The sequence below is a fragment of the Macaca fascicularis genome, chromosome X (genome assembly GCF_037993035.2).
Source record: "Macaca fascicularis isolate 582-1 chromosome X, T2T-MFA8v1.1".
NCBI classification, from domain to species: domain Eukaryota; kingdom Metazoa; phylum Chordata; class Mammalia; order Primates; family Cercopithecidae; genus Macaca; species Macaca fascicularis.
The window spans coordinates 120,976,329-120,988,947 of NC_088395.1; the positions used below are offsets into that span (position 1 = coordinate 120,976,329).

The following is a 12,619-nucleotide window of genomic DNA, read 5'->3' on the forward strand; positions in this document are numbered from 1 at the left end:
TTGAGGGTACATTCTTGAGAAAGCCTTCCCTCTCACTCCATCCGGTTCCATGGTTGATCCTGGTTCCCCCTACGCTCTAGGCCTTGTGAATCAGGTTAATCACCACCCCCACCCCCACCCCCACCTCCACCATGGGGTCTCGCGCCCCCTGCCAGCAGGTTCCAGATGCACTAAGAGACCGGTCCAAACAGGCCCGGGGGCAACGTAATGCTGAGCACTGATTGGCTGCTCTTGGCTCCTCCCCTCATCCCGCGTTTGGCCCAAGAGCGCGGTGCAGATTCACCCGCGCGAGGTAGGCGCTCTGGTGCTCGCCGAGGACGCTTCCTTCCTCAGGCGCACCGATCTTTCCGATACTGCCTTTGGAGCGGCTAGATTGCTAGCCTTGGCTGCTCCATTGGCCTGCCTTACCCCTTACCTGCTGATTGCATATGAACTCTTCTCTCTTTCTGTACATCGTTGTCGTCGGAGTCGTCGAGATCGTCGTGGCGCTCGTGTGATGGCCTTCGTCCGTTTAGAGTAGTGTAGTTAGTTAGGGGCCAACGAAGAAGAAAGAAGACGCGATTAGTGCAGAGATGCTGGAGGTGGTCAGTTACTAAGCTAGAGTAAGATAGTGGAGCGAAAAGAGCCAAACCTAGCCGGGGGGCGCACGGTCGCCCAAAGGAGGTCGACTCGCCGGCGCTTCCCATCGCGCCGAGCTCCCTCCGTTCCTCTCCCTCCGCTGAGGCGCGAGGTTGCGGCGCACAGCGCAGCGCAGCGCACCGACTGCCGCGGGCTCCGCTGGGCGATTGCAGCCGAGTCCGTTTCTCGTCTAGCTGCCGCCGCGGCGACCGCTGCCTCGTCTTCCTCCCGGACGCTAGTGGTAAGTTGGAGCCCCGGGCGGCATTGCTAGCCGAGACCCTAACGATTTAGGCGGGGGATGGGGTGGGGAGCGGGGACAGGTCCCGGATGGCTGCAGCCTGCAGGACCGCACTGGCCCTGGCAGAGGTTGGGGGGAGGGACTCTGAACGCGCAAATCGCGTGGAGACTGAGTCTCTGGAAGAAGAGAGGAGCTTAGGTTCCACGGAAGGAGCATAGAAGTCTCTAAGGGGATTGGGAGCGGGGGCTCGAGATGAAGGCGCTGGGTGGAGGCGGGGGTCTAGAGAACCTGGCGCGGGGGAAGCCGAGACAGAAACGGAAGGCGAGGGTGGGGTCTCAAGAAGTGAGGAGTGGGAGGAGAGAAAGGAGGGAAACTGAACGCAATGTCGCTGAGGGTCGGGCTGCGGAAGGTGCAACTGAGTTGGAGGACCGACTACAGTTTTAAGAAATTCGACAGCAGGCAAGTGGGAGGGGGCGCAAGGTTTGGGACAGTGTGTACAGAGGGGGAACCAAGGATCCTTTGTTATGTTCTCATTGAAAACCGACCCTAATTTTTCGGCGGGTCTCAGTGAACATCCGTAACTCTGGGGAGATACACACTGCGGATCTGTGTCTTGGTCTAACAGCTGTTAGCTGAATTTGAACTGCGCTGCTGATGGTCACGTAAGCTTAAGAGGAGGGGATAAAGGCATCCAGCCAACCTTTTTTTTTTTTTTTTTAAATTTATTATCTTATTTAAGTCATTTGGTTACAGTTTTATATTTTGAAAAGGATTGCGAAAAAGTCTCCAGCGCTGCCTCTTATTCCTGTCCCTTTACTCAATTTTACCTGACAAGCAGGCTTTACAGCGTACCTCGGAATTGCTAAACACGAGAACAGGTTGCTGTTCCTGATGTCACATAAAGTTCGTCATTGCAAAACGTGTCTGTGTGTCTGTTTCTTTTCTGCGCCATGCCCTTTGCCTTTTGCTTCCTGCTGGGTAGTATGCGACTTGAGGTGACAAACACTTGCATTGTGTTTGAGAACCCTGTATTTTAAGCGACAGAGCTCCCCAACTCAAAATTCAGCGAGTGACATTCGCAGTTAAAGGATTTGGTCTGGAATCACTGCCAGTACCACGCAGCTTCTTCATTAATATTTACCAGTGTAAGTACCGTCCAAGGAAGCCTCTGATTGCTGAACCACCAAGTGCATATGCCCCTTACCACATACCTTTTAGGCAGGCTAACCGAGGGACACTCACATATGGTTGAGCTAAGATGATTGTGGGGGTGGTGAGGAAATGCTGCGCACTGAGTAACCTCTGAGCTCCCCAGTTTGCAGACAGTTGCGACCTCACATACACAGTAATGGAAAAAGATATCTGGGTTCCAGAGTTTAATTTTTTCATGAAGAAGTTTACGTATACATCAGCCATTCTGACAATCAAAATACGAGTGCAACAGAAACAAGGTGTTACTGTGTAGTTGGCTACATATGTGTAGACAATGACAAAGACCAACTGACATGCCCCACAAAAAAATGATATCTACCGTGATCGTTGCATCTCTTTTGCAGTACTGAAATCATACTGAAGATTGTCTTTTCTGAAGAGTGTAATCTCCTTAGCACCTGATTGTTTGGGAATTATCTATAATGCCCCCCCATTCCACCCCACAGGTGCGGGGAAATAAATACTGTTGTCCACATTTTGGGGAGGTAGGTTATAGAATATTTAATTATATTTTTCATTCCCTAAATAAATTCTCCTGATCCTGCTGGGGAGGGAAGAAAATATTTGTTTCATCAACATGATTTCTTTCCTAATAGCGTCTATCATCTACAGCAACAAGCCCAACGCAAGTCCTGAAATTCGGAAGGTGGATAAGGCTTGTTGATTGCAATGTCAAGGTAGGATTTGGGGTGCTTTAGCAAAAATGACTGTGTTTGCCTATCTGCATTATCTAGAGAGGGTTATTAACCCTTTCTATGCTTTCTTGAGGGGTTTATCTCCATCTAGAGGTGTCATGGATGACAGTGATGACTTTTTCAGATAACGTAACAGGCTTTTGTGCAGTATGAATTCATCAGAAAGGTGAGAACTGATATTTCTGGGAACCTTCTGGATACCAGACGTGGATCCAGGACCATTACATATAATATATATATATATGTATATAATATTATTTCATATAGTCTTCATAGCAAGTCTATGAATGATGAAGATATTATCCTACATTTTATTGGTGCCATTAGATTTTTTCCCCTCAATTTCTCAAGGAATTCTGGAAGTTAATTTAAGGCAAGAGAATAAGAAATATTTATTTGTGCTGCCAAGGCTACTTAGGAAGAGCAATAAAAGTAAAATATAAAAAGCCTAACATTCTAATGGATTAGTCCAACATTATAATTGAGTCAAGCCTCAATAATTTTACTGTTCCATGTATTTCCTTCAAGGAAATGTCATCCCTCTCCAGCTAAGAGAAACACAAAAATTTAAAACAAAATTTTGGGAAGAGATTATCAATAACCAACATTAAATATCCTCAGTATTCTTGTTAAATTGTTCAAGGCCTGAGATTAAAGGAGGCTGCAGTTTGCTGAGCTTGCTGAAAGATAATTAATTCCCAGGTTTTAATGGCTCCTGAAACTCCAGACTATTTGGCCAGTACTATTAAAGAGCATCTTACCACCTCTCTTTCATAGCAATGGAATACCTCACAAAAGGATGATGTACGTGTACTGAGATTATTTTAGTAAAGCATCTGATACAGCTTAGTATTGTCTAGTGGAAGAACTGCTAAATTATGTTCCTCTAGCTGCTTGGGTAGCCATGAGCAAACTAGGAAAACTTCATCATAAATTGAAGTTAATAATATATTATTGTGATATTTTATGTCAGTATCACATATAACCCCACCTGATTGTTGTGAAGCAGGTGGGTATAAGCACTTTGAAAATTTTAAATTATTGCACTAAGCAACATTTATTATTTATTTGTTAGCATTCTAGGCTACCTATGTCATTTCATCTACATATTGTACTGTTGAACCTCAAAAAGAATCACCAAATCACCAATCTCCAGCCTAATGTGTGCTCAAGTCATGGATCTCTCCAACACTGCCATTCTTCAAGACATTTTAAGAAGGCTTTTCCATATACTGAGAACATTGCTGCAAAACAGTCTAGTCATCTCCATTCTAGACAAATAACATTGAAAACAACCAAGTGGTTAAGTTGCATCATCATTTGGCTAGTCATTAGCAGATTTAATACTAATGTTCACCTTCAGCAACTCTTTGCCAATCACTTCTGACATTTTAATGCACAAATGACATAGTGAAAGCAGGATTTCAAATAAGATGTACATAAGATGGAATTTTAATTCTGTTTTTGTCTCCCTTTACCTGGCATCTCTACTTCAACCTCGCTATTCATTCCTCCTCTCAGCTGTGGCTAAGACAGTGTCATCTGCAGTTTCCTAAAATACTTGCTTATGACAGCATTGTACATATAGCTGGCATTTGATACAGTCATTCTTGTTAATTATGGTTAACCTTATGCACAGATAATCACTTACATGGTCTAATTTGAGAGGCACTAGAAAGGCCTTCTGGTCCCTAAACTAGTATCCTTCGTGGTTTTCCATATAACTTGAAATTCTACATTCAAGAATTTCGCTCTTTCATCTTAGTCATTGTCTCCTTTAAATACAAGTACACCCTTGGGTAACATACTGTTATTATTACCTATTAAGAACTATGCATAAATGTATTGAAAGCCATTAGAAAGCCTTTAGAACTGCATTGTCCAGTGCAACAGCCGCCAGTCATATATGGGTATTTAAATTCAGGGTTGAATTAGCATTCATGGCAAGGCGTGGGGACGAGCTCAGTGTAAAAATAAATAGTGAAAATTGAACACCACTGAAACCAAAGACAATGTCAACTAATATCTAGACAAGGATAGCAATGAATGAATTGGCTGGGGTTTCCTTTACTTTTTCATAAAACATGATGTCTTCTTTAAACTCATCAGTAAACGCCTGTGAATAAATGTCACAGTGTTCAAATGTTTTGCAAGTGTATTTTAAATTTATATATCTCCCATTTGGTCTCAGGAATCAAGATTCACTGAATACTCTTCAATTATAGCTTCCTGTAATCAAAGTAGTAAGACTTGCCCAGTTAGCAAGTAATTATTCTTCAGAAGAGAGATATAAAAGATGATAACAATGGCCACTATTTATTGACATTTTCCATGCACTACACATTCTAAGAGGTTTACAGCTATATAATCACATAAGCCTCATGACTACCCCATGAGAAGGTACTATTATTATTCAGTTTGCAGTTAGGGAAACTGAGGCATACAAAGAGGTTAATCTGTTCAAACTGAATGAACAAAACAAAGCTTGAAACCAGGTGGTTTTATTCCAGAGGCCAAGCTGTTAAGCAACAAACTATTGCCTCCGTTTAGAAATTGGCCAATTTTTCTTTCATACTGTAACAACTAGTCTTTGAACAGAATAAATTTGCATGTAAATGTGAGCATATTAATGGACAATGTCCATTAATCCTCGATATGCTGTTTGGCAAAGCAATGTGATAGATGTGCAGCATTTCATTTAGAGATTCACCTACCAATAAAGAAGTAGAGCAAATGAGAAAGTACTGTTAATGCTGAGAGACTGGGGGACAAGAAGCTGAGTGAAGCTCGGGGGAGTTACAGAGATAATACAAAGACAGAAATGAAGTCAGGGAAATAATGCAATTGTATGTAGAGATGATTGGACAGGCAGATGTTATTACTGTGAGTTGGACCCACAAGTTTCTACTACATGTAACACCACAACAAAGGCCATTCATATTTGGTCATTTATATAATGCTGCCTACTTGAAATTCAAGCAGTAAAATAGAAGCTCTGAAGGTCTAAGACTGAGTTGAGAAGGATCATTAAAAATCATTTATCTCTTTCTGTGCTGATAGTGTCCCCGCAAACATGGTGAAAGTTTCTAAAACACCCAAGACTTTATTTAAGAAGTGTGGCTAGCACCAACTCCACAAAATGACACAGTACAAGAAGGGTAAAGATTCTCTGTATGCCCAGGGAAAGCAGCATTATGACAGGAAGCACAGTGAATATGGTGGGCAGACTAAGCCGATTTTTCAGAAAAAAACTATAACTACAAAGAAGATTGCGCTAAGGCTTGAGTGCACTTAGTCCAACTGCAGATCTAAGAGAATGCTGCTATTAAAAGATGCAAGCATTTTGAACTGGGAAGAGATAAGAAGAGAAAGGTCCAAGTGATCCAGTTCTAAGTGTCATCTTTTGTTTTATTACGAAGACAATAACATCCTGAGTTTGTGTTAAAAATTATTTATCACATATCCGGAAGGTTTCAAGTGTTGTCTGATCCCATTTGCCATGTATTTCTTTTTCACAGTAGAGTCAGGAAAAGTAATTTGATAACTATGACTTGAAAAATAGGTGCTATAAAAAGTAATTGCCAGTTTTTTACTTTACTTATCTGAGCCCAGGTAGAAAAACCATATCTGAGTACAATACTTAGACTAAAGTTATTTCAGGGTAGAAAGACCATACTTCGAAAAATTCTAAGTATGATTAAAGTCTTTTTAAAAGTAGGTTTTTAAAAATTCAGTAACCAAACCAATTACTTCCATTTATTACTTCCATTTTAAATTGACAAAAAATGCGATCCGTGATTCAAAAATAATTTATTGCTAGAAAGATTGGAGAAGTCCATTACTGTGTTATGTAGCTTCCTCTCCCAAATGTATCTATATTCTGTCTGTTCTTCAGGGTCTGTTTCAAGCCCCACCTCTTGCAGGAAGCTTTTGTTGACTAGCCCACATATATGATAAGTGCCTTCCCCATAGTAGGTAATCAATTAACATATCTTGATTGGTTGTATTGTATTCCAATGGTTAAAGTAAAGGTGAAAGAAGATGAAGGAAGAGCTAAAATAGAATTTTTAGCGCATCTGCACAATAATATTCAAGAATTCAAGGCATCTAACAGAATAACAGTTTCCCCTGAAACGATTTCAGGTAATTTCTCTGAACATATTTAGGGCAATACAAATATTATAAATCTTCTTAAATTAGTTTAGCTAAAGCTTAGCCCTATCACACTGTTTTATTTTCCATTTCACCGTGAAATACATCATTATATATACATATATTATAGAGAGACCATTTCATTGACCACATGCATGGTCATAGAATTCTCTTTTTATTAGCACACTGAGTTCTGCATGCCTTTTGCGGTATGGGTTGATGGCTCAGAAAGAAGTGCAACTTTTCTTTTTAAAATAAATTCCTAAGTGCCTTTGCAGCAAATAAACTTGTAAATAAGAGCTTTATTTCCTTACTTTTTATAATGTCAAAAGAAATCAGACATTAGTATTAATGAATTGCTTTGGGTGATCATATCATGAATCTATTACTTTTTTTTAAAACCTTAGATTAAACGGTTAATTTAATGCTTTGTGGCTTGTAGGTAGATTGTTCTAGCATTTTTGGTTGGTCAGTGACTCCCAGAGGTCTAATAGCCCCATATCTTTTATTTTTAAATGTAATGTTAGTCTAAAATAGATTCAGAAAGAAGTTGATTACTTCATTCTTGAAGGAAGTAAAACAAGGAAGATCTGGTGTCTCTCCAACAAATATTTTTTGAACCCTCATTTTGAAAAAGCAGAAATGGGCTAGGCGCCGTGGCTCACGCCTGTAATCCCAGCACTTTGGGAGGCCGAGGCGGGCGGATCACAAGGTCAGGAGATCGAGACCACGGTGAAACCTCGTCTCTACTAAAAATACAAAAAATTAGCCGGGCGCGGTGGCGGGCGCCTGTAGTCCCAGCTACTCAGGAGGCTGAGGCAGGAGAATGGCGTGAACCCGGGAGGCGGAGCTTGCAGTGAGCCGAGATCGCGCCACCGCACTCCAGCCCGGGGGACAGAGCGAGACGCCTTCTCAAAAAAAAAAAAAAAAAAAAAAAAAAAGCAGAAATGAGGTAGTTTCTCAATAGATTTATTTAATCATGCCTCTATATCTATTTTTAAAATCACTATGTAAATGGAAAAGAACTTGTATAGTAGAATTATGAGCCCAAATGACTATTCATTGATATAATGACTTGCTCTCCAAAATGTTATTTAAGTTAACAAGGGCAGATTCTTTCGTTTGGAAGATTATTACCCACCTCCCATTGGGTAACTATCTGTGTCAAATTTTCCTGCTTCTACTGCCAAACCTCAGCCAATTTCCTAAATTTCATGTAAGTAAATCTATAAAATTCACTATCCATATGTATCTGCCAAATTAGTGAACTGTAAGATGAAGATGAATAAAGAAAAGCCTGTAAGAATTATGGAATTTCAGCAATGGCTTAGTTGAAATTCATGAAGGGAATTTCAGTTGAGGGCTTAATGTACATTTAACACTTCGTTGGATGCTAGTGAGGTGAAAAACATATTCTACAATACTTCCCTAAAGAAACAAATAAATACTGTTAGACAGTAAAGGCAATTCAATGTAATAATGTAGTTTTGCAGTTTATGGTATAGGCAACATTGATTTCTGTCTTTCCTACTCTCTCACTCAGGACGAATGAAGAAAAAACGGTCCAGTCACTTGCTTAACTTAGGCCTCAGTTTCCACAACTCCAGTGAGAGCCTTATACTAGGTAATCTTTCTGTAAGGATTCTTCAAACTAACCTCTTCGTTATAAACAGATACAGAGTACAGAAACCACTGAGGTTAAATTACTTACTTCCCTAAGGTTACAAATATAGAGTCACAAATTGTATAATATTTAAAATGGGGAAGAGAATATGGAGAAAACTCCCACAAATTTTATTAGGTTGGTTGACAAGTAATTGTGGTTTTCACCGTAATTACTTTTGCCCCAACCTAATTCAGAATTTAAGAGTGAAAAACATTTGAATGCTGAGAAGATAATACATTGTTATAAAGTAATTTGATTTTTTACCATAGATTTGTACTTACCTTGGGTAAGTGCTATTTTCAGAAGACAGCCGAATTTGCACAAACATAGTGGATATTCTGAGTCTCTTGATTGAGAATGAAGCAACAAGATCATATAAAAGTTTATTTGTTTCTGTTGTATAATACAGAATACATTTATCACAACACTTATAGTGTGAGAAATTATTAAAAAAAAAAACACTCTATCCCTTCTCCCAGATTTCTTTAATTTCTCATGATAATTGAAATAATCCTTGTCCTTCCTACCTTGGATTCATTCGTGGATAACTTTTCTTTTTTTTTTTTTTTTTTTTTTTTTTTTTTTTTTTTTTGAGATGGAGTCTCACGCTGTTGCCCAGGCTGGAGTGCAGTGGCGCGATCTCGGCTCACTGCAAGCTCCGCCTCCTGGGTTCCCGCCATTCTCCTGCCTCAGCCTCCTGACTAGCTGGGACTACAGGCGCCCGCCACCGCGCCCGGCTAATTTTTTTTTTTGTATTTTTTAGTAGAGACGGGGTTTCACTGTGGTCTCGATCTCCTGACCTTGTGATCCGCCCGCCTCGGCCTCCCAAAGTGCTGGGATTACAGGCTTGAGCCACCGCGCCCGGCCGTGGATAACTTTTCTTAATGATTCCCCACTTCAGTCGATTAATAAAGCTTCAGAATTATTTCTGAAAAATGTTCAAATGTGCCACCTTTTAAATTCCATTGTGATTACAGACTCTCAGGGTTAGTACTTGAAAGCTCACTTCAAACAACTCCCTATCCCATGTTTGAACTCAGCACATCTCCCACTCTCATTGCAATGGCACCAAATAATGCTGCCCAACTCCTGGGCAGAGCATAGATAGGGCTAAAAGTTGCCAGCTACCAAAGTAGCTGCTGCATATCAGGATGAAACCAAGGGACTATAAGGTGGGTTATGAAGTGATGAGTTTCAGCTAACAGGGAACATTAGGAAATGACTGTGGACAAATCCTCACGCTTAATTCAGAGAAAGATGTACTGTTTGATTGGAGCGGGTGAGGAAGAAGAATATCATGCAGACTGTAAAGCCGAGAAGCAATGCTTAAAATGCAAATGTGTTATAATTTTGTGTATGCAGTGTAAAAAGACTACTGGTCATAATTTAAAAAATCATCTAGGTTACACTCACATATGTAAGAACACCAGAATTTCCATTTTAAATTTTAAGAAAATAGACATAATTGTTTGCACCTCTTACATGGCACTTAGCACATTGCATTACATTGTTTTTTCCTTAGATATGGAGTCTTGCTATGTTGCCAAAGCTGACCTTGAACTCCTGGGCTCAAGCGAGCCTACTGCCTCAGCCTCCTGAGTAGCTGAGACTACAGGTGCATGCCACTGCACTTGGCTTCTATTGCATTTTATTTTTGTTATTTGGTTTTTAACTTATACTTTAGAGCCAGACTTGGTGTTAAAGGTTTTACATGCATCATGTCACTTTTAAATTTGAGTCTTATCTTTCCTACTGGATTATAAATTCACATAGAACAAAGAATAATTTATTCATGTTTATACTCCTCAAGTACCGTTTGCATATATCATTACACATTGTGGCTTCTCTCAATATATATTTTCTGAATAATTAATATACAAAAAGACACAAGCACTGTGGCAAAGGTATTTATAGTGCAAATTTGGAGTTAAATGACCTAAGTTCTAGTCTTTTATTAGCCTCTATGTCCTCATCCGTTAAAAGAGAAAATCAGACTGGATGGTTACTGAGATCATTTCAAATGCTACAACTTTATGAAAATACCAACAGTTTCTAGTTCTGAAAATCCACTTCAAATAATAATACTCAGGTAGTTGATTTTATACCCCAGAAGATTAATAGTTGTGACTCTTCAACTACTTAAGAAATTATTATAAAATTTCAAGTCAATATTCACTTCGGGTCTCGAACTTGTCATTTTCCATTCACTCCAGTGTCCTATATTTGAAATGATTCTTAAAGATTTCTGAGTGATTGAAAACAGCTCTTCTTTCTGCCTTTTATTATTTAAAGTACATTTAAGATATCCTTGGCTATTAATAATAAACATTCATTTTAGGTGATTTATAATAAGTTAAACTGTGCAGCTACAAACTCTACACAAAAGAAGTTATTTAACTATGTGATAGGACAGATAACACTCCCCTGCATTTTCAGAAACCATTAAGCTATATCTTATAGTTAATCTAATATATATAAAAAAACTTCCTTAGGAAATAGAAATGTTACTAAAAATAATTATCATTTTTTTTTCACAATAGGGTTTCTAGAAGATTTCTAGGCATCTTGAATGGTGAATCATACCATAATAGATATTTTACTTCTGGGGAGAAGAGAGATGGGTGTAAGACAGTTTTCAATTTTAAAATGTTTAATAAATATATAGAAATTGGAAAAGAAGTAAAGGTTAAACGGATCAAAATGCTTTGGCAAAAGGCGTTTTGACATGAAAGCAATTCATAAATGTAAACAATTCCAGTTATTCATATTGTCAACCTTTGAACATAGATAATTCTTTTACTCATAGTAAAGAACATTGGAGATACTTGTGTTTTCTAGTTCAAAACTTTTCGTTATTTTAATTCCTATAGCTCTAAAGGCTTCAGAAAGAGAGATTACAAATAACATGTAGAGAACTCCAAATTTCTTGATCTTACTACAGATTCACTAATGCAGATACTTTTTTTTTTTGAGATTCATCCCAATATCTATTTTCCATTCTCTTTTAACTCTTTTTATATTTTCTATCATGTATTTTTAAAATTTTCTTCATTTCCTATTGTAGAATTTCTCAGCCTAGGAGCATTATATATATTCTCTTTCCTGTTTTTTTCTCCCTAATTTTTTATCTTATTTTCTAACAAAGGCAGCTGAAAGTGTTTAATAATACAGTCACAGAATATCCTTATTATTAATATATCTACTTTTACACCATAATACAAATTTTCTTTGTAGATATTTTAAAGATTGTATATATTTTCTCATATATCCCTTCATTTGATTTTCAACATAACTTCGAGTTAGTTAGGGCCATGGATTACACAAATGAGAAAACGAAGGGTAAGAAAGGTTAAATTACTTATGTAAAGTCACACAGTTAATTCTACAGCCAGATTCAAACAAACCCACGAGTTCTTATTCCATTCTTTTTGTTTTTTTTTTTGAGATAGGGTCTCACTCTGTCACTCAGGTTGGAGTGCAGTCATGCGATCGTAGCTCACTGCAACCCCGAACTCTTAGGCTCAAGCGATTCTCTAACCTCAGTCTCTCGAGTAGCTGGAACTATAGGTGTGTGCCACCATGCCCAGGTTATTTATTTATTTATTTATTTATTTATTTATTTATTTATTTATTTTTGAGATGAGGGTCTTATTATGTTGCCCAGGCTGGTCTCACAGTCCTCGTCTCAGTCATCCTGCCTCTGCCTCCCAAAGTATTGGGATTGCAAACATGAACCACCATGCTCAGCCCCAATATTTCATTCTATTTCCAGTACTTTCCCCTCTTTTCATGTCATGGATATTTAGTTCCAGAGAACTTTAGATGCTCAGAAATAAATGATACAATTAGGAAGTTAGATATAGATATAGATATGTGTGTATATATTTGTATATATAGAGAGAGAAAGAGTCATGTTACTCTGAGATGTTTAAAAACATGATAAATACTTGGCTTTCTACAAAGAAGCAGACATTCATTTGCAGGACGTCAAGATTTAAATAAACATAGACTGACTAATGAGCAATATGACAGATTAAA

The 12,619-nt window shown here is 38.7% G+C and overlaps 1 protein-coding gene across 2 annotated transcripts in view; it reads left to right on the forward strand.

Annotated features, from left to right (window-relative positions):
• The first annotated feature begins 289 nt into the window (after positions 1-289).
• HTR2C (5-hydroxytryptamine receptor 2C) overlaps positions 290-12,619 on the forward strand; it is a 294,885-nt gene continuing 282,555 nt past the window's right edge. For both annotated transcript variants that reach the window (XM_005594406.4, XM_005594407.5), the window contains exon 1: positions 290-859. The gene's annotated coding sequence lies outside the window, so the exon portion shown is untranslated. The remainder of the gene's footprint in view (positions 860-12,619) is intronic.